Below are 20,889 nucleotides of genomic sequence, written 5' to 3'. Positions count from 1 at the left end.
TCGCTTACAGGTGCAGATAACCCGCTGAACAACGTTAGTGATGGGGATCACTGATTACAATTATTACCTGCGAACGATGATTTCCCAGTAAGTGCAGGTCAACCGCAGTTCCGGAATTAGGCCTAACCGTCATTCCTGAAAAAATGAAAAACTTACGTGTGCAAACCACAAGTGCTGTAGCTTGCTTAACAGCTCGCCAGCCGTTCTCACGCCCAGTATGGATTACACGTGATTGCACAAAGGTGAGAAAGGGTACCGTATCCCCGGATAACATTTATGGATAGCGTACACATTCAAAATATATGTCTATACATCAGGAGGCTGGCTCAGACAGTGTTAGGCTCAGTATGGATTGCACGTGATTGCACAAAGGTGAGAAAGGGTACCGTATCCCAGGATAACATGTATGGATAGCGTACACATTCAAAATATATGTCTATACATCAGGAGGCAGGCTCAGATGGTGTCAGGCCCAGTATGGATTGCACGTGATTGCACAAAGGTGAGAAAGGGTACCGTATCCCAGGATAACATGTATGGATAGCGTACACATTCAAAATATATGTCTATACATCAGGAGGCAGGCTCAGACGGTGTCAGGCCCAGTATGGATTGCACGTGATTGCACAAAGGTGAAAAAGGGTACCGTATCCCCGGATAACATGTATGGATAGCGTACACATTCAAAATATATGTCTATACATCAGGAGGCAGGCTCAGACGGTGTCATGCACAGTATGGATTTGACGGCCCAGACTACACAGCGGAGGAGCAGGGAGAGGTAAAGATTGCAAATGCTGGGGCCCTGCCCAAGCAAGGGGGGCCCACTCGTGGGCGTCGGTACTGGCACTGGGCCCCTCATAGTACGGCGGTGTGTCTGACGGCGGGTGTGCACCACCACCATCAGAGACACTTGATTGCACTATGAGGGACCCTGTGCCAGTGCCCGCGCCCAAAAGTCGGCCTACCCACCTGTCCAGGGCAACGGCACTCGCACGGTGTCGTGCGCTAGGTGGTTACCCCAGCCATGGAGGGGGGAGGCAGCACAGTTAGGGAGTTTTAGAAAGTGGCATATGTTGATGTTGGACATTCAGCTGATGCAAAAGGCGAAATAGGTCAAGTCCCAGGAAGAGGTGGACCAAAGCAAGCCATTTTTCTGTCACCCTATGTGTCATCAGGGGAAGGTGGGACAAAATCCTTGGAGACCCATGCATGGTTCATTTTAATGAAGGTTAGATCATCCACATTTTGGGTTGACAGACGGGTCCTTTTTTCTGTCAGGATTGATCCAGCTGCACTGAAGACTCTTTCCGATAGCACACTTGCAGCTGGGCAAGCGAGCTCCTGTAAGGCATATTGTGCCAATTCAGGCCAGGTGTCCAGTTTAGCGGCCCAATAGTCAAAGGGGAATGACCTGTGTGGGAGAACATCGATATGGGAGGAAAAGTAGTTTGTAACCATAGTTGACAACTGCTGTCTCCTGTCACTTTCCATCGATGCAGTATTACCAGTTGTGTGAGCGGTACTTGAAAAATCAGTCCACAACATTGTCATGAAACCCCTGTCTCCAACACCACTTCTGCTGTGTGCACCATGAACACCTCTGCCAAGCTGCCCCCGGCCCGTACGGCTCGTGTGAGAACCATCACCGCTGCTGTGTGCTGGGAATGCCTCAAGCAACCGATTTACCAGAGTTGTTTGTTTATTAGCCAATATTAGGTCAAGGTTCTCCTGTGGCATGATGTTTTGTAATTTGCCTTTATAGCGTGGATCCAGGATGCTGGCCAACCAGTAGTCGTCATTAGGGATGGGCGAATCTACTCGTTAGGACTCGTTACTCTGCGAGTAGTAGGGGACTCGCAGGAGTCGGTACTCTGCGAGTTTCCAAGCGATTACTCGCACAGTAATGAGTCCAATGCAAATGCTAGCGTTTTCCAAGCGATCTGTAGCATCGCTTGGAGAACTGATTGACAGGTTGGTCACACTCGTCAAACATAGTGTTTGACAAGTGTGACCAACTTTTTACTACTGAGGCTGCCTATGCAGCATCAGTAGTAAAAGATAAAATGTAAAAAAAAAAAAAAAATATTGTTATTCTTACCCTTCGACGTCCTGCGCAGCCTTCCCGCCTCTCCACGCATCCATTCCCAGTAATCCTTTGCGAAAATGCCCGCGATGACGTCCGTTCTCGCGGGATCGCGATGTCTCGCGGTCATTCGCGATGACGTCGCGCGAATGACCGCGAGACTTCACGATCCCGCGAGAACGGACGCCATCGCGGGCATTTTCGCAAGGGACTACTGGGAACGGATGCGTGGAGAGGCGGGAAGGCTGCGCGGGACGTCGGTTGGTGAGAATAACAATATTTTTTATTTTTAAATTCTATTTTTTACAGGGATATGGTGCCCAAAGCCCGGAGGACAGTCTCCTCTCCTCCGGACCGTGGGTACCATCCGCAATTGTTCTGCTTACTTTCCGCATGGTGGGCACAGCCACATGCGGGAAGTAAGCGGAACAAAAAAAATGGCAGCACAGGAATCGCTGCAATACTCGCATCCCCATTCATTAACATTGGACTCGCTAGACTCGCAACGAGTAGCGAGTTTCCGAGTCGGACTCGTTAGAGTCTAGCGATTCCGAGTATTTCAGGATTCGCCCATCCCTAGTCGTCATCGTTCATCATTTTGGCAATGTGGGGTCCCTTTTTAGGATCCGCAAGGCATAATCTGACATGTGGGCCAATGTTCCCGGTGTCAATGATGCACTGCGAGTGCTGGTTGGAGGAGCACTTTCTGGCAAATCCACATCCCTCCAGTCACGCACAAACCCTGTACCAGACCTTGCCACGCCAACATTTTCACTTGCCCCACGAGATGCATCCTCCTCCCCTAAGTAATCATCCCCATCATCATCCTCCTCCTCCTCTTCTTCCTCCACCTCGTCCAGGAGAGGTCCCTGAGCAGACAATGGCTGAATGTCATCAAGGATTCCCTGCTCGTCAACATTGGCTGCAGACGCCTGCTCCTTAAGGTGCGTCAAAGTTTGCATGAGCAGACGCATAAGTGGGATGCTCATGCTTAGAATGGCGTCGTCTGCGCTTACCAGTCGTGTGCATTCCTCAAAACACTGAAGGACTTTACAGAGGTCTTTCATCTTCGACCACTGCACACCTGTCAACTCCATGTCTGCTCTCAAAGTGCCTGGCCGTGTATCTCCCACAAATGCATTATGGCCTGCCTCTGCTCGCACAGCCGCTCCACCATGTGCAGGGTGGAGTTCCACCTTGTTGCAATGTCGATAATAAGGCGGTGGTTGGGAAGGTGGAGCAATCGCTTCAGCTTCTGCATAAGAATGGAGTGTACAGGCGACCGGCGGATTTGCGCGCACAGTCTTCGCACCTTCTGGAGCAGGGCTGTTAACTCCGGATAATTTTTGAGGAAGCACTGCACCACCAGGTTCAAGGTGTGAGCCAAGCAAGGCATGTGACTGAGTTTTGAAAGGGCTATGGCTGCCACAAAATTACGGCCGTTATCACTAACTACCTTGCCTGCCTCAAGATGTATACTGCCCAGCCATGACTCAGTTTGTCGCTTCAAGTACTCGGCCAGCACCTCGGCGGTGTGTCTGTCGCCCAAACACATCATCTGCAACACAGCCTGCTGACGCTTTCCACTAGCTGCTCGATAGGGGGACACCTCGTGTGCAACAGTGGCAGCTGCAGATGGAGTGCTCGTACGACTGCGCTCTGTGGATGAGCTTTCGCTTCTGGAGGAGGAGGAGGAGGGTCGAACGCCTACAGCCAACTGTTTCCTATACCGTGGGCTAGGCAGCACTGTCCCACCACCGCTGTCCCCTGTGGACCCTGCATCCACCACATTAACCCAGTGCGCAGTGATGGACACGTAACCGCCCTGGCCATGCCGACTGGACCATGCATCAGTTGTGAGGTGCACCTTTCCACTCACTGACTGCTTGAGTGCATGGACAATGCGGTCTTTTACATGATGGTGGAGGGCTGGGATGGCTTTGCGAGAGAAGAAGTGGCGACTGGGTAGGTCATTGCGTGGTACTGCATAGGCCATGAGTTCGCGGAAAGCTGCGCTTTCCACCATCCGATAGGGCATCATCTCAAACGAGATTAGTTTGGCAATGTGGGCGTTCAAACCCAGTGTACGCGGATGAGAGACTGAGTACTTTCTTGACCTACTCATGGTGTCTGGGAGGGTGAGCTGGACTTGAGAGCTGCATATGGTGGAAGTAGCGGTGGACAGGGTGGACTGAGAGAGGGTTGATGATGGTGATGGAGTTGGTGTTCTTTCTGATGGCCTAGATTCAGTATTTCGTTGATATAACAGTGGGATTCCCTGACTGCTGTGGCCTTGCAACGACACCTCAACATTTGCTGCTGTGCTAACCGGTGGGCTTACAGTGGGGGAAACAATGTAGCGTTGCTGACTACCTTCTTTGTGATCAGTTGCACATGTGGCACTTGAGGTTTGGTGTTGTGTCCACGCTTGCAAGTGCATGCTGGTTAAATGTCTAAGCATGCAACTGGTATTCAAGTTTTTCAGATTTTTCCCTCGGCTAAAGGTCTTTGCGCACTTCTTACAGATAACCTTGGCCAGATCATGAGGATTTTGTTCAAAAAAGTGCCACACTGCACTCTTCCTACTTTGGCAGACATTTTGCGGCCTAGCACGCTGTGATCTTTTGACCCTCTGGACAAGCTGTCCAGCAACTCTTTTGATTTTTGGAACCTGTCTTTGGAGTGCTCCGGGCCTGCCAGATAACAGCTTTTGCGATGTCGATGTCTGCTGTGGATGCTCCTCATCTGAGCTATTGGAAGCAGCACCCTCTTCCCCCAATGGATGCCAATCTGGGTCAACAACTGGGTCATCCATCACCTCCTCTTCAATGTCATGTGCACCTTCCTCTGTGTCACCGTGTATGGTGGTATAGTGTGCGGGAAGGGGCACCTGAGTCTCATCAGGGTCAGAATCTGGCTCTGTAAACTGCGAGGACAATGTAGTGCTCTGAGTGAATGTACCAGCAGAATCATCTATCAGCGGCTGTGCATCAGTGCACTCCATGTCAGATTCATCTTGGCCTGGGTAATTCACCATTTCACTTGATAATCCAGGCATGGTATGTGAAAACAGCTCCATGGAGTAATCAGTAGTATGGCCTGCGTCATCCTTCAATCTTGGTTGTGGTGAAGGACACAAGGAAAGGTGTGGTTCATGAACATGAGCCTCCAATGACGACTCAGTGCTTTTACTTTTTACAACTGAAGAAGAGGAGGCGATAGAGCTGGAGGCTGAGTCAGCAATGTAAGACAAAACTTTTTCCTGATGCTCTGGCTTTAAAAGCGGTTTGCCAACTCCTAGAAAACTAAGCCTTCGAAGCCTTATGGAGCCAGACGATGACGCAGACTCAACACCTCCTGCATTCGGTCCTATTTTGCTCTTGCCACTACCATCAGATCCACCACCAACACCATCATTACCAGCTGCCAACCCCCGCCCAATTCCACGGCCTCTTCCACCAGCCTTCCTCATTTTTTGTAGAAATGTAGACAAAATCCAACAAACTATATAGTAATGTAAAACAAGGTACAAGGTGTCTATAGGACAGAGGAGATTTTGAATTTCTGCACACACTTGTGGACACTGGACACTTATGGATTGTGTGAGGCCCACTGAATATCAGTGCGCTATGTCACAGGCTCGATGGCACAGGTGTGAAAAAAGTGACTACAGGGTAAGGGAGATTTTAAATTTCTGCAGACACTTGTGGACACTGGACACTTGGATTGTGTGAGGCCCACTGAATATCAGAGCGCTATGTCACAGGCTCAATGGCACAGGTGTAAAAAAAGTGACTACAGGATAAGGGAGATTTTGAATTTCTGCAGACACTTGTGGACACTGGACACTTGGATTGTGTGAGGCCCACTGAATATCAGAGCGCTATATCACAGGCTCGATGGCACAGGTGTGAAAAAAGTGACTACAGGATAAGGGAGATTTTGAATTTCTGCAGACACTTGTGGACACTGGACACTTGGATTGTGTGAGGCCCACTGAATATCAGAGCGCTATGTCACAGGCTCGATGGCACAGGTGTGAAAAAAGTGACTACAGGATAAGGGAGATTTTGAATTTCTGCAGACACTTGTGGACACTGGACACTTGGATTGTGTGAGGCCCACTGAATATCAGAGGGCTATGTCACAGGCTCGATGGCACAGGTGTGAAAAAAGTGACTACAGGATAAGGGAGATTTTGAATTTCTGCAGACACTTGTGGACACTGGACACTTGGATTGTGTGAGGCCCACTGAATATCAGAGCGCTATGTCACAGGCTCGATGGCACAGGTGTGAAAAAAGTGACTACAGGATAAGGGAGATTTTGAATTTCTGCAGACACTTGTGGACACTGGACACTTGGATTGTGTGAGGCCCACTGAATATCAGAGCGCTATGTCACAGGCTCGATGGCACAGGTGTGAAGAAAGTGACTACAGGATAAGGGAGATTTTGAATTTCTGCAGACACTTGTGGACACTGGACACTTGGATTGTGTGAGGCCCACTGAATATCAGAGCGCTATGTCACAGGCTCGATGGCACAGGTGTGAAAAAAGTGACTACAGGATAAGGGAGATTTTGAATTTCTGCAGACACTTGTGGACACTGGACACTTTTGGATTGTGTGAGGCCCACTGAATATCAGAGCGCTATGTCACAGGCAGAAATTGGCTAGTGTATCACAAACTACAAGGTGTATGTAGAATTGGGCAGAATAGGAATCTCCCTAGAGTGTAGGTCTGTAAGAATGGAACAAGTCCTCCACTTATCCTTCCACAGTGACACACAGCTTCACTGTGGCTGTGATAACAGCCGTTACACGGTACTGTGTGAGGAGCGTACACCATTGTATGGTGTGAAAAAATGCACGCTCAGTACCTCAGCAGGACAAAAAAAAAATTGGGATTGCTTTTAAAAAAGCAGTTTGCAGAGCAGTGGGGAAACAGCAATGCAGCTGTCAGGAAGCCTTAGAAGGCAGCCTAACAACCAACACCGCTGATCCACCACAATATAGCCTCCCCTTGCACTGCACACACAGTGACTGGTGTGTTGTACAGGCAAAATCGCTAGCAGCAGAAGCAGTTTTTTTTCTTCTTCCCTGCCTAACGCTCTCCCTACAGAATCAGCAACCTCTCCTTATGCTAAGATCGGCAGAAGTAAGATGGCGGTCGGCGTGCACGCCCTTTTATAACCCCTGTGACGCCCACCAAAGCAAGCCAATCACTTGCATGCCCTTCTGAAAGATGGTGGTGACCCCTGCCTATGTCATCACGTTGCCCACAGTGTCCGTGGATCCTGATTGGCTGAAAAAGAGCGCAAAACAAACTTTTGAAACGCGACTTTGGCGCGTAAGTCGCCGACCTCGTGGCCGACCTCATCCTAGGGTCGGGTTTCGTTTCATGAAACCCGACTTTGCCAAAAGTCGGCGACTTTTGAAATTTTTCGACACGTTTCGCTCAACTCTAGTCTTCAGTGCTGCTGGCTCAATCCTGACAGAAAAAAGGACCTGTCTGTCGACCCAAAATGTTGATGATCTAACCTTCATTAAAATTAACCATGCATGGATTTCAAAGGATTTTGTCCCACCTTCCCCTGATGACACATAGGTTGCCAGAAAAATGGCTCGCTTTTGTCCTCCTCTTCCTCGGACTTCTCCAATTCCTCCTTTTTCAGCTGCTCAATGTCCAACATCAGCATATGCCATTTTTTAAACCTCCCTAACTGGGCTGCCTCCATCCCCCCATGGCTGGGGTCACCACCTAGCGCACGCAACCGTGCGAGTGCCATTGCCCTGGACAGGTGGGTGGGCCGACTCTTGGGCGCCGGCACTGACACAGGGTCCCTCATAGTGCAATTAAGTGTCTCTGACGGTGGGGGTGCACCCCCGCCGTCAGACACACCGGCGTACTATGAGGGGCCCAGTGCCAGTACCGACGCCCACGAATGGGCCCCCCTTGCTTGGGCAGGGCCCCAGCATTTCCAATATTTACCTCTCCCTGCTCTTCCGCTGTGTAGTCTGGGCTGTCAAATCCTTCCCTGGGACTGACACTACAAATTTGGTGAACTGATAGATGATGGTTAAGACGTAGCTATGCCCTGTCCTGCTGGCCGGGCTCTAGCTTCAGATGATCAATGGCTTCCATTTCTTATGGACGTCGACTCACAATGAGATGCAGTGGTGGTTTATCATCAGCTTTCACAGTTTTCCTACTCACAGACGTGTGACATTCCTGCCCACATTTTTAAATGTGCCCTCTCATGCCAATCCAATAGAATCGCCTACAGCCTGTGGCTTCTGTCTTTTGCACTCCAAAGTCACCTGACAGATCATAATAGGCAGTGAAGACCATGTCTACATCTCTCCCTGTGATCAAAATTTGATGTAGATTAGTAACGGTAATGGGATCAACGGTACTGCGATACAGCAACCCTTTCTTCACAAAGAACTGTTTTCGCTGTCTCCACACACAAAGTAATTGAGGGTCAGCATCGCCTCTGAGAATTCTCCCGGGAGTTTTTCCCCTGATTAGTAATTCCTAAATTTCTGCAATCACTCGACTTTATGTCTGTACTTTTATCCATCTCGTTTTGTCTTGCGGAGAGTCTGGACTGTCTTACCGAGACAGAAATATATATGAAGATTTAAAAATACCCCAACAGTGTATACTGGTGTACGCTTCAAAAACATTTCCTTTTTTCTACTTTTTAGATTGTTGTCTAATCCATACTGAGGCTGTGAGTGTCTTTGTCGGACTCCGGAAATAAATACGGAGATTTTAAATGTTTAAACTATGCTATATATACCTGTTATCCGGTGATACTGTACCCTTTCTCAACTTTCTGCAATCTTGTCAAATCCATACTGTGCCTGAGATCGTCTGAGTCTGCCTCCTGATTACAGATGAGTGGTGATTGAGTGGAACTGTTGGCCAAGTTCAAATTCTAGCTGTTTTGGGCGGTGTTAGATCCGTTCGTCGAACTACAACACTTTGATTAAAATTCGGCTGTTCGAGTTTCCATTCGAGAACGTTTCGTTAAACAAAAGCATATCTTTTTTTTCACATTAATAATGGTTTTCAATGATAATAGACAGTTTTAGGACATAGTAGCGGTGTCTGGTTGCCAGCGGTATAGTACACCTGTGAAGGAGCTACACCGTGTGTGTTTCAAATAATTTTTTGCCGCATATTGTCCTGAAAATCCTTTTGGGCCTAGTAACTGTGTCTGCTACTCCGAAGAGGAGCCCACCCGTGAACCGAGCTATGCCGCCTGTTTATGAAAGAACCAGTTTTTGACTGCATTTACACCACTTAATACTTTGGGCCTAGTAACTGTGTATGATACTTGGCAGAGGAGCCCACCCGTGAACCGAGCTATGCCGCCTGTTTATGAAAGAACCAGTTTTTGACTGCATTTACACCACTTAATACTTTGGGCCTAGTAACTGTGTATGATACTTGGCAGAGGAGCCCACCCGTGAACCGAGCTATGCCGCCTGTTTATGAAAGAACCAGTTTTTGACTGCATTTACACCACTTAATACTTTGGGCCTAGTAACTGTGTATGCTACTCAGCAGAGTTGGTCACCCGTGAACCAAGCTATGCCGCCTGTTTATGTAAGAACTGTGTGCTACTCAGCCGAGGAGCCTAGCTGTTAAGCAAGCTACAGCACCTGTGGTTTGGACACTTCATTTTTTCACATTCTTTCTGGAATGCCGTTTAGGCCTAATTCTGGAATTACGGTTGACCTGCACTTACTGGGAAATGCTTGTTAACGGGGAAGAATTGTAATCCCAGATCCCCATCACTAACGGTGTTCAGCGTGTTATCCGCACCTGTAAGCGATACACGCTGGTCCTTTCATTGTAGCACGCGTGCAGCCCCGGACATGTAAGGGCATGACAGACCTGTTATTGTCTGTTATTGTTATCTGGAGCCATCACGTCTGTAGACCCTCTGCCTAAGCAGTCCAAGTGCAGAGAGATGGAAGATGGGGACGACGAGGAGTCCAGAGTACAGGGATTCCCTAGCGAGGAGACTTATTTAATTGTTTTAAAGGTTGGGAGCAATTTTTGGAGAGCATGATACTCTGGAGAATGATATCTGGGGCCCACCATACACTGTAGCATTCCAAAGGTGGACATCAGTCACTGGAGCAGCATTTACAGGGCCCATTATACACTGGAGCATTAGAAATGGGGCCCATTATATATGGAGCATTATTTGGGCCCATAAGACACTGGAGCTTCATCCATGGTGAACAACATATACTGTAGCATTATGTGGAGCTCATCATATACTGTATTGAACATTATATGGGACCAATGATTCTGTATGGAGAAATATATGGGCCTCATTACTCTGTATGGCGCACTATGCGGTGGCCATAATACTGTATGGAGGAATATACTGTATGTTATTGGAGCTATTGGAGAATTTAAAATGGATATCAGTCATGTGATGTAAGAATTGAAGTACTTTTCATTGTACTGTACTGCTATTTCTCTGCCGTATCAAAGGATCATGAATTGTGTCGTGTTAACGGAGCCCAGTGACACTCTTTGGCCCTGGGCCCATGAAAATCTGGAGCCAGCACTACCCCCCCCAACAACTTTAGCCAAATAACCCCCAGTTTTCAATGCCTAACTATTATTATAAAGTCAATTAAGGTTGACAAGCTTAAGGAATAAGAATTGATGTTTTTGGCATTAAAATGGGTACTCTAGGTGTGTTTCCTGTCCACTCACTGCCGACTTTTCTTCCCCATTGACTTACATTGGGTTTCGTGTTACAGTCGGCCTTCGACTTTTCACGATAATCGGCCAATTTTGTTCGACCTGACTTTTGCGAAAGTCTGGTTTCGTGAACCCCGACTCGACCCGAAAAAAGGCAAAGTCACTCATCTCTAGTCACCACTTCTATATTTCTCACCCACTCCTGGTTTTCGCTTACAAATACTGATGGGAAATACTTATATGATTGTCTTAGCGAGTCCTATTGGTTAGACAGCGCAAACTTAGTCCAAGCAGTCTATCAATGCACCAGATTAATCACCAAAATTAATGTTATCTGCTAACAGAAGGTAGACTATTTTGGTTAGTTTATTTTAGACTATCTATTTCTGCATAAAAACTTTCACCCACCAATAAAAAAAAATTGAAAAATCAATTTTGTCAAATCATCGTCCACTTTAAAAAAGTGTCTATGCAAATGCATTTTGAATTATTATTTTTTATTATTATTTATTTAATTTTTGAAGCCGAGCGATAAATATATGTAAATTGAATGCAGTCAAAAAAGGTGCAACAGCGATAGTAAATCTGGGCCAGCGCAGTGCTTCAGAACGTAATATTTTATTAGAAAAGCAAGTGGTTACTAAAATAGGCATTTCAGAAGAGCCAACATGTAGAACTAGAAATATTTCTAATACTATTTAGAAAATGCTGTAGAATATGCAGAATATGGCACTGCAGAAATAGCAATAAATTATTAGCATATAAGTCACCCTACACTAAAGTTCAAATTGAAATCAATTGAAATCCACTTTAAATTATTTGTTTTTTATCATTGTGTATATTCTCCCCAACACTGAATGCATATTTAAGCCTAAAACATTATTTTAGTATGTTATTTTGTTATACATTGGGAGGCTTCCAGGTGACTTGGAGTGATGGGTGGGTCCAGTCACCTACATACCCACCCAAGGGGTGTGTGTCTGAATACCCAAGATGAATCAGTGATGGTTGGTTTGGGAAGCCATGTCATCTGCTGGTGTTGATGCACTGTGTTTTTTGAAGACCAAAGTCAGCTCAGCCGTCTACCAGGAAATTTTAGAGCAAGGGCTGAATGAGTGCTTAGTGAGTCTCAGGTGTGTCAGGGCCAGAGAGAGGCCTGGTAACCCGCAGTGTACACAGAGATGCAAGTCGTCCACGGTGACTGGTCTCAGATGTGGACAGTCCTGTGCCCAGAGGTGGATGTCCTTTCCCCGAAAGAAGACTGGCGTGTGTAACAATTGCAAAACAGGTGGATATGGTGCCCTGCTGCGATTCAGAGGATGTCCTGGACTGTGTACGGCTATGTGAGTAAAGAGACTGTGATACAAAGGTGCACGACACCCAGAGGAGGACTAGCGTGTGTAGTGCCTGCAACATGTAGTGCTGTGTGAATAGAGTCTTGGATATGGCGCATAGACACCCACAGGAATCAGTCAGAGGAAGACTGGCATGTTTAGTGTCTGTAAAATGAACGTTGCCGTATAATATATATTCTGCAAATGGTGAAATGGATGCTAGTTATATGAACTGAAGTTATATGCACTTGTGTGGATTGGACTTTTTATGTGTGAAGATAACACATTAAAGAGACTTTTGTGTTTGAATTTTGTGGGTCACTGCCTCTTCACAGCGTACGATGCTCTTGCTGCCTTACAATATATAGAATATATATAAATGTATATATATGTATATGTATTTTGACAACCATTTACTTGTGTTAGTTATTGTGTGTGAATTGAGCAGTAATATTGCAGCATATGTTGTAGCTTGCAAGGAAACGCTCAGTAGGTCACTTCTCTTTTTATTCTCTTTGTATACTGGACATTGCTGTTTCTGCTTGAGCACATATTAGTTCCGCTTGATCCCAAGCATGCGCCTGTCTCTGCAGAGCTGTCTGCCTATGAGAGAGCAATATGTTTAGAACATATTGCTCTGCTCAAGGAGAACATAATGCCCTGGATACCGAGCAAATAAAATAGTCTAGTGGACCTGAGAGAAGATCTCTCTGAAATATTTCTGAAAATATTGCAGCACAGACCAAAGCACAAAGAGTAAAATAGCAAAATAAATGTTCCCTATATGAATTGAACTCTCACACATTAAGGTCAGTGAGACATCCCTGTTCTATAGCCTCATATCGTGATGTGGTCAGATCATTTCAATAGAAAAATCAAGGATTGCAATATTTCAAAGAGATTTTTAAACATGTTGAAAAATCCATTTACGTTTATAGAATACTTTTCTTGTAGCCGTATTTGATGTTTTTACCCTCTTGGGCTTTTTTTTCCATATGTCTCTAGAGAGCAAACAGGAAAATAACAAAATATGTAGAATATAATATACAGTGATCAAGAATATATTCATATTTACAAAGTTTCATATAAAGAACTTCCATTGTCAACATTTAGGCTATGTGCCCACATTGCAGAAATGCATTTCTGCAACTCCCCGCCGCGGGTAAAACATTTGCGGAATTCGTATGCGTTTTCCCGCAAAACACAAGCGTTTTGCAAGCGTTTTTAGCTTGCAGATTGCTGGCGCTTTTCCAAGCGATTTGAAGCATCGCTTGCAAAAGTGATTGACAAGTTGGTCACACTTGTCAAGCATAGTGCTTGGAAAGTGTGACCAACTTTATACTATTGATGCTGCCTATGTAGCATAAATAATAAAAGATAGAATGTTAAAAATAATTAAATTAATTAAAAAATCGGGATATACTTACCCTCTGTCGGCCTCCAGACTTCTCCCGCCTCTCAGTCACGCTGCCAGCATCTTCCATTCCCAGAGATGCCTTGCGACAATGACCTCTGATGACGTAGCATAACACGAGACTGCTACGTCATCAGAGGTCATTCGCGCAATGCATCCCTGGGATAGGAAGATGCTGGCAGCGTGACTGAGAGGCGGGAGGACTCCGGGGGCCACCAAGGGTAAGTATATCCCTGTTTTTTATTTTAATTCTATTTTTAAAAGGAATATGGTACCCAGGGCATGGAGGAGAGTTTCCTCTCTTCCAGTCCCTGGGTACCATCCGCACATGAAGCGCTCACTTTACATATGTCGGGCATAGCCACATGCATAAAGTGAACATTTCAACGCAATCCTATGGTGGTGGAGTTGCCGCGATTCCGCAGAAATAATGGACATGCTGCGGATTTTACCGCTATGCGATTCCGCAGCGGTAAAATCCACAGTATGGGCACAGCAAATGCGGAATCCCATAGGATTGCATGGGATGCGTTTTATTAGCGTTTTTTAAGCGTTTCCACTGTGGCAAAAACGCGGCAGAAACGCATAAAAACGCAACGTGGGCACACAGCCTAAAGGTTCATTGCCTAGCATTGCTAAATACTGTAGTTTCAACTCTGTCCTCTAAAAGATACTACTATCCAGCCAAGTGTAAGCTCTGCAAGCAATTGAGGGACAGTATCAGTCAATGTTATATAAGTATATGTTATTAATTGAAACAAGTAGAGTATCGGCTTTGACACTATTAGAAAATCAATGGTAGAATTGTGTTAAGCATCATAGAAAATAAATGGGATTAAATGGAAATCTGGAAAAATATAAAATATTTAGGCAAGTGCTTGTACAAAGGGAAACATTAAATTGCATGCCAGGCTGCTAATCTATGGGTACACCGACAAGGAACTCACCAGGAAGAGAGTATAACACATTGTCATGGAGTACACTGGTGTATATTAAAGTCTAGAGGGCTGTGTAGCTGTAATCAATATCCGGGAGGCATATGTACAGTGATTTGAGTAGCATAGGAGATTTGTTAGGCCGAGAAGGGAAGACAAGTCTAGATAGTGGACTGTGGTTCAAAAGATAAACCATAGCTACCATTAGTAAATGGCAGAAAAGAGGCAAAAAGCATGATCATAAAATTTCTTCAAAATGTATTATTTACTCAATACATAAAATAAACAAGGGAATATGCACAAAATGCCATGATAATACACAGACCAGAAACCATATCAGAAAATATGACAGGAAAACACCATAAAACTCATTTAATCAAAAACTTATTGTTTGACAGATAGCAAAAATTATAATAAAATGCTTGATGTAATAGACAGATTATGTGCAAAATTCACAATGAAAAAAGTGCTACATGCAAGGAGGTGCTAATAATTGTCTGCTGCATATAATGCTAGCCACCCTATTGAAAAAAGCATAGCCTTTTATTAAATGCACAAAAATCCACTGTTGAGAAAATGGTGTATAGTGCACCACCTTTTGAGGTGGTATTTATACATCTTGGACTTTTTTTGATATGTGGTTCAAAAGATGTCTAAGGCCTGTTTCACACGTCAGCTTTTTCCCATCAGTCAAGATCCGCCAATTTTTTAAAAAAACGGATCCGCCAAAAAAGGGGCGGATCCGTTTTTTACACCCATAGACTTACATTATTGGCAGATCCTGACTGATGGTCATCCGTCACACCCGTTATTGTACGGATCTGCCAAGATTTTAGCGGCTCCCGGGCGGATGAGCCGCTAAAATCTCCGGGAAGCACTCCGGGAAGCATTTTAACCCTTATCTACCGCCCGCCCGAGAGCCGCTAAAATCTCTCTCTCTTGCGATAATCGTGATCGTGTGAGTCGGGCGGGATCACGCTCCAACTCCCGCGATGCTCCGGCGGGATCGCGCTCCAACTCCCGCGCGATCGCGCTCCATATCCCTGCCGCGATCTACATCCAAATCACGATCACCGGATCATGCCGGCGAGTTCCCCACTCTCTTCTTGCGGCCCTGCTACATCTCCGGTAAAAAATTTTTACAGGACCACGGTTCCTTTAACGCTCCTAGATCGGCGGATCCTGTCACACCAACGGTCCGGTGGCTCCCGTTGGTGTTTCGAGTGTCACGGATCCGTTCTCCGCCTTTTTAGCAGCTGGCAACTGACTGCAGAAAAGTAAGTGTGAAACAGGCCTAAGGAGAGCAGTGAATGGCTCTGGGGAGTACTGGTAAAGGCAGATGAGATTGGAGTAATACTTTGGTCCAACAGAAAAAGGGGAAATGGCTACATCCATTCAGATCATAAAGGAGAGGATCTTTATGTCCATCAAAGGTACATTAAGAGGCCACACTTGCCGAAAGAACAGGAGATTAACTTTAATGGAGACAAGGTGGAGTTACCAGACCTGAAGGCCTTATGGACTGATTACTGCAGTGGTCATCCAGCTGGAACAGGTGTAGAAACCAAACCAGCCCAGGGGTGTTGGACACACTGGTGATTACTAACCCATTACCACAATCAGAGAATGAATCAGTACATAATTATGAGGCATTTAGGACTGCAACTGATATGGGGGGGGAATTTGTGGCTCTGACTGTTTTGAGGATTCATTATGGAATATTGTACAGAAAATCGATATAGGTCAAATCCGGACAATAGTTGTCTGCATTTTGAATGAAACTGCAGTCATCAACATCTGTGGTTTACTGCCTGGGTGAATCTACAGAAGGGCTTAAAAATGCTGAATATGCCATAAAGTGGGGATGGGTGTTATGATTGGGTCACCGAGGAGGAAAGCAAGACCAAGCCAAGCCACAGAAAACCAGAGAGGTTGGTAACCAAGCGGATTGCAGACCCCTGATCCTATACACAACTAGGAGTAGCCATGGAGCGTACCTGCGATGATTCTAGATGCCTCGACACAGCCGGAGAACTAAATAAGCCTAAAGCAAGAAAGGGGAAATCTAAACTGCCCCAGAGCAGACCCCAAAGGAATAGATAGCCCCCAACCATATATTGTCGGTGAGACAAGAAGAAAACACAAACGCAGGTAGGAAAATAGACTGAGCAAACGATGGGGCCCACACTAACTAGACAGGACAGGAAAGGAAAGACTCTGTCTGCAATCACGCAAAAAACCCTGCAAAAAAAATGCCCAACACGTCTGATAGAAAAATGCTAAAGTCACTAGACTTCACCCACCATATCAGCACTCTGGTATATTCTGAAAGCAGAGGAAAAAGAGGCCAATCTAATAAGGGACAAAAAAAAACTGGCACAAACAGTGACCTAAGGATGGAAATTCAGCACAGCCCCAGCCGGGGCTGGCTGACCACACAATACCGAAATAGACAAAACAAAATCAAATGAGAACAATAGCAAAAGAACACTTAGCTTGAGCATGCAGGGACTGAGCTGGAAACTAAGACCTCAGGATGCAGGAAAAAATCACCAGCGGGGATAGAGGGAGTCGGCTGTCTTAAATCCTGTCAGAAACTCCAGATATCCAGTCATCCTCCTCATCAGGTGGCAGGCCTCTGTTAATTAGATCAGATCCATTACCTCCAGTAGCCACCAGAGGGAGCCCGGAAAGAGAACCATCTCCACTACCTTCACTAGTAACCAGAGGTAAGCCAGAAAGCGAATTCACAAGAGATGGGCGAAACAGGGTCGAGCAGCAGGCTACATGTGATGATGTCTTTTTTTAATGTTATATGTACATTTTTATCTTAACTTTGTGAATGTCACCAATAAATGTACCTTTTTTAGTAGTCAGAGTGCACTATGGCCACTTGTTGACCTAATACATGACCTGATGTTATAAAGCATGGACCTACGCCACCATTGCCTTTCTTTACTATACAGCATTTATCCTTATGTGAAAGGAAAGTCTTTTATACATCCATCTTACTCCTGCATAACATGATTTGTGAGGAACATTTACTGAAAGATGGCATAAATTCAAAGAAAGTCAGACTGGCCAGATGTGCAATATTGTGAGACAAAATTTTGATGAAAATTTCTCGTGCAAAGTAAGCCTACTAATAGCTGGTGGAAACTTTCCCTATACAAACTAATAATGTGCAAAGTTTCTTAAACAGCATGAGCCACTATGATAAATCTGGAGCATTTTAAGATGGACTAGTCTAACTTTGCACTGTCTAAGAATTAGACAGCATTGATAAAAACACCCCATTGTGTTTTTCAGTCATGTGAACCCATCAAATCCAAGCTGTCAATCTTTTAAGTACAAATTAGAAAAAGTACCATAATTATATATCTTTGGAATGATTTTCATGTGAGATGTCCAATTAGCATAAATATACCGTAATTCACAGTACATATAGGTATAGTTTTAGAAATTAGCATTTTATCAATGGCGTACTGTAAGATGCAAAGTCTTCCGCTAAGTAAACTCCAGTTTTATTTTTGTCTTGTACCATATCTCAACAGGAAGCTAATATTTTAGTTATTAAAGAGTGCCTCTTACAGGGAATGTTAGCATACTGAATACAAGTGAAAATTAATTTTCTCGACAAGCTTTACAAAGGCATCTAAGCTGTAATGCAGAACGGAAATTCACAGGCACTAATATAAATAGCTGCCGAGACGTTATTAATTTTGCCACGTCTTCCCCCTCCTTCCTGTTTTTCTCTAATGATTCTCACTCTCTCTTTATATATCCTATCATTCCCACACACGGCCCCGCTACAGAGATTCATAGCAGAAATGTGGAGCAAAATGAAATGCCTCCCTTAAACAAGCTTGGAGATAAAAATCCTCCATTGCATCCTATCCAGCAAGAGGAATTAGGCTAATAAGAGCTGCGGTGTAGAAGTACAAGATGTTCCGGCTGTGGAAGACCTCTGAGATTTAAATGCCTTTGATATGAAACATCACAAGTTTCTGGTTCATGTGTACCATCACAGCCATAGAGTAAATGGTTCCTACTTTCCATTTTGCTCATTTTAGTAATAACGCTGGCTGTGTTGGCAGTGACCCATCCCACAAGAATCAAGTTTGCAGATATTCAGTAAGGAATTGCTGAACTTTCATATCTGAATGACAGAATACAAGACAAAAGAGAATTTGGAATATATTGAATGTAAAAGCAATACAGGCCAGCTCAGTAATACCAAGGGCCTTGATATAATTACTATTTTAATACCGCATATGCAGACGGGCCAAAATGCAAGCACAACAAAAAAAAACAGAAAAGGTTAGCGAAAAATGTAAACTGATAACATGGAATGAGTAAAAAGGATCTTTAAAGGAACACTAAACACAGAAAATCTATACAAGTAAGTGAATGAAATGTTCCAGTAATTCGCAACTTAATCTCTTCCTTTTATTGTACTCTAGTTTGTCTCAAATTACAATTAAAATTGAAAATATAAAAGAGAAAAAGAGAAGAATTTTGACTTTAGCTGTGTCCTTCTCCTCCACCTCCTTATTCTCTTGTATCTGGCTGTAAGACAACTGGCTGCAGCAGAAGAAGCCTTTCTGCTATGCCCTGTTTGTATTAGGACAGTAGATGGCCAAATCTTACCGAATTTGCCAATCCTGGTGTTCTGTGGCAAATGCCAAGCGTCCTGCACAGTGTTGAGCTGTGAGCACAACCCCCATCTGTGAACGTTGGGCACTCAGACCATCCTCATCGAGTCGGTTTCTAACCATTTGTGCAGACACATGCACGCACATTTGTGACCTGCTGGAGGTTATTTTGCAGGGCTCTGGCAGTGCTCCTCCTGTTCCTACTTGCACAAAGGTGGAGGTAGCAGTCCTGCTGCTGGGTTGCTGCCCTCCTCCAGCCCCCTCCACATCTCCTGGTGTACTGGCCTGTCTCCTGGTAGCGCCTCCTGCCTCTGGACACTACGCTGACAGACACAGCAAACCTTCTTGCCACAGCTCACATTGATGTCCCATCCTGGATGAGCTGCACTACCTGAGCCACTTTTGTGGGTTGTAGAGTCCATCTCATGTTACCATGAGTGAGAAAGCACAGCCACCATTCAAAAATGACCAGAACATCAGCCAGAAAGCATTGGTTCTGAGATGTGGTCTGTGGTCCCTACCTGCAGATCCACTCCTTTATTGAGGGTGTCTTGATAATTGCCAATAACTTCCATCTGTTGTCTATTCCATTTGTACAACAGCATGTGAAATTGATTGTCAATCAGTGTTGCTTCCTAAGTGGACAGTTTGATTTCACAGAAGTTTGATTTACTTGAAGTTATATTCTGTTGTTTAAGTGTTCCCTTTATTTTTTGAGCAGTGTATGTCAGTGTAAAATAGGCATCCAGTGTTTAAATTTTAACATACAGTATGTTACTCAACTAACTGTGTCAAATGTAGATTAAATAAACATTTCACAGCACAGTATTGGGCAAATGACGATGTAAAGCAATGCCATACGCTGCACAGAAGCAGTGCTGTACTATGCCATAGTAAATACAACCAGTGCTGAAATAGCCCCACCATACAATGACTAAATAGCATTAGCTAAATAAAACTGTTATAACATTGAGATCCATCATTTCAATGAGCCATGGGTTCCAGCTTTTTTGTGATACTCTCTTCAATGTTTGGTGGTCGAAGTGAAACTGTGCCACTGCACAGCCCACAAATCTCAAAGGCCCGGTAATGGTTGTATGGCAGTCATTAGTAGAGAAAGAAATTTCTCTCTTATTGTGCATCATATATACACTCACTGGCCACTTTATTAGGTACACCATGCTAGTAAGGGGTTGGACCCCCTTTTGCCTTCAGAACTGCCTCAATTCTTCGTGGCAGAGATTCAACAAGGTGCTGGAAGCATTCCTCAGAGATTTTGGACCATATTGACATGATGGCATCACACAGTTGGCACAGATTTGTCGGCTGCACATCCCTGATGCGAATCTCCCGTTCCACCACATCCCAAAGATGCTCTATTGGATTGAGATCTGGTGACTGAGGAGGCCATTTGAGTACAGTAAACTCATTGTCATGTTCAAGAAACCAATCTGAGATGATTCGAGCTTTATGACATGGCGCATTATCCTGCTGAAAGTAGCCATCAGATGTTGGGTACATTGTGGTCATAAAGGGTTGGACATGGTCAGCAACAATACTCAGGTAGGCTGTGGCGTTGCAACGATGCTCAATTGGTACCAAGGGGCCCAAAGAGTGCCCAGAAAAAATTCCCCACACCATGACACCACCACCACCAGCCTGAACCGTTGATACAAGGCAGGATGGATCCATGCTTTCATGTTGTTTACGCCAAATTCTGACCCTA

The sequence above is a fragment of the Dendrobates tinctorius genome, unplaced genomic scaffold (assembly GCF_039654945.1).
Source record: "Dendrobates tinctorius isolate UK_male_01 unplaced genomic scaffold, ASM3965494v1 ptg000062l, whole genome shotgun sequence".
Lineage (NCBI taxonomy): Eukaryota > Metazoa > Chordata > Amphibia > Anura > Dendrobatidae > Dendrobates > Dendrobates tinctorius.
Note: the sequence above shows the minus strand (reverse complement) of the source record.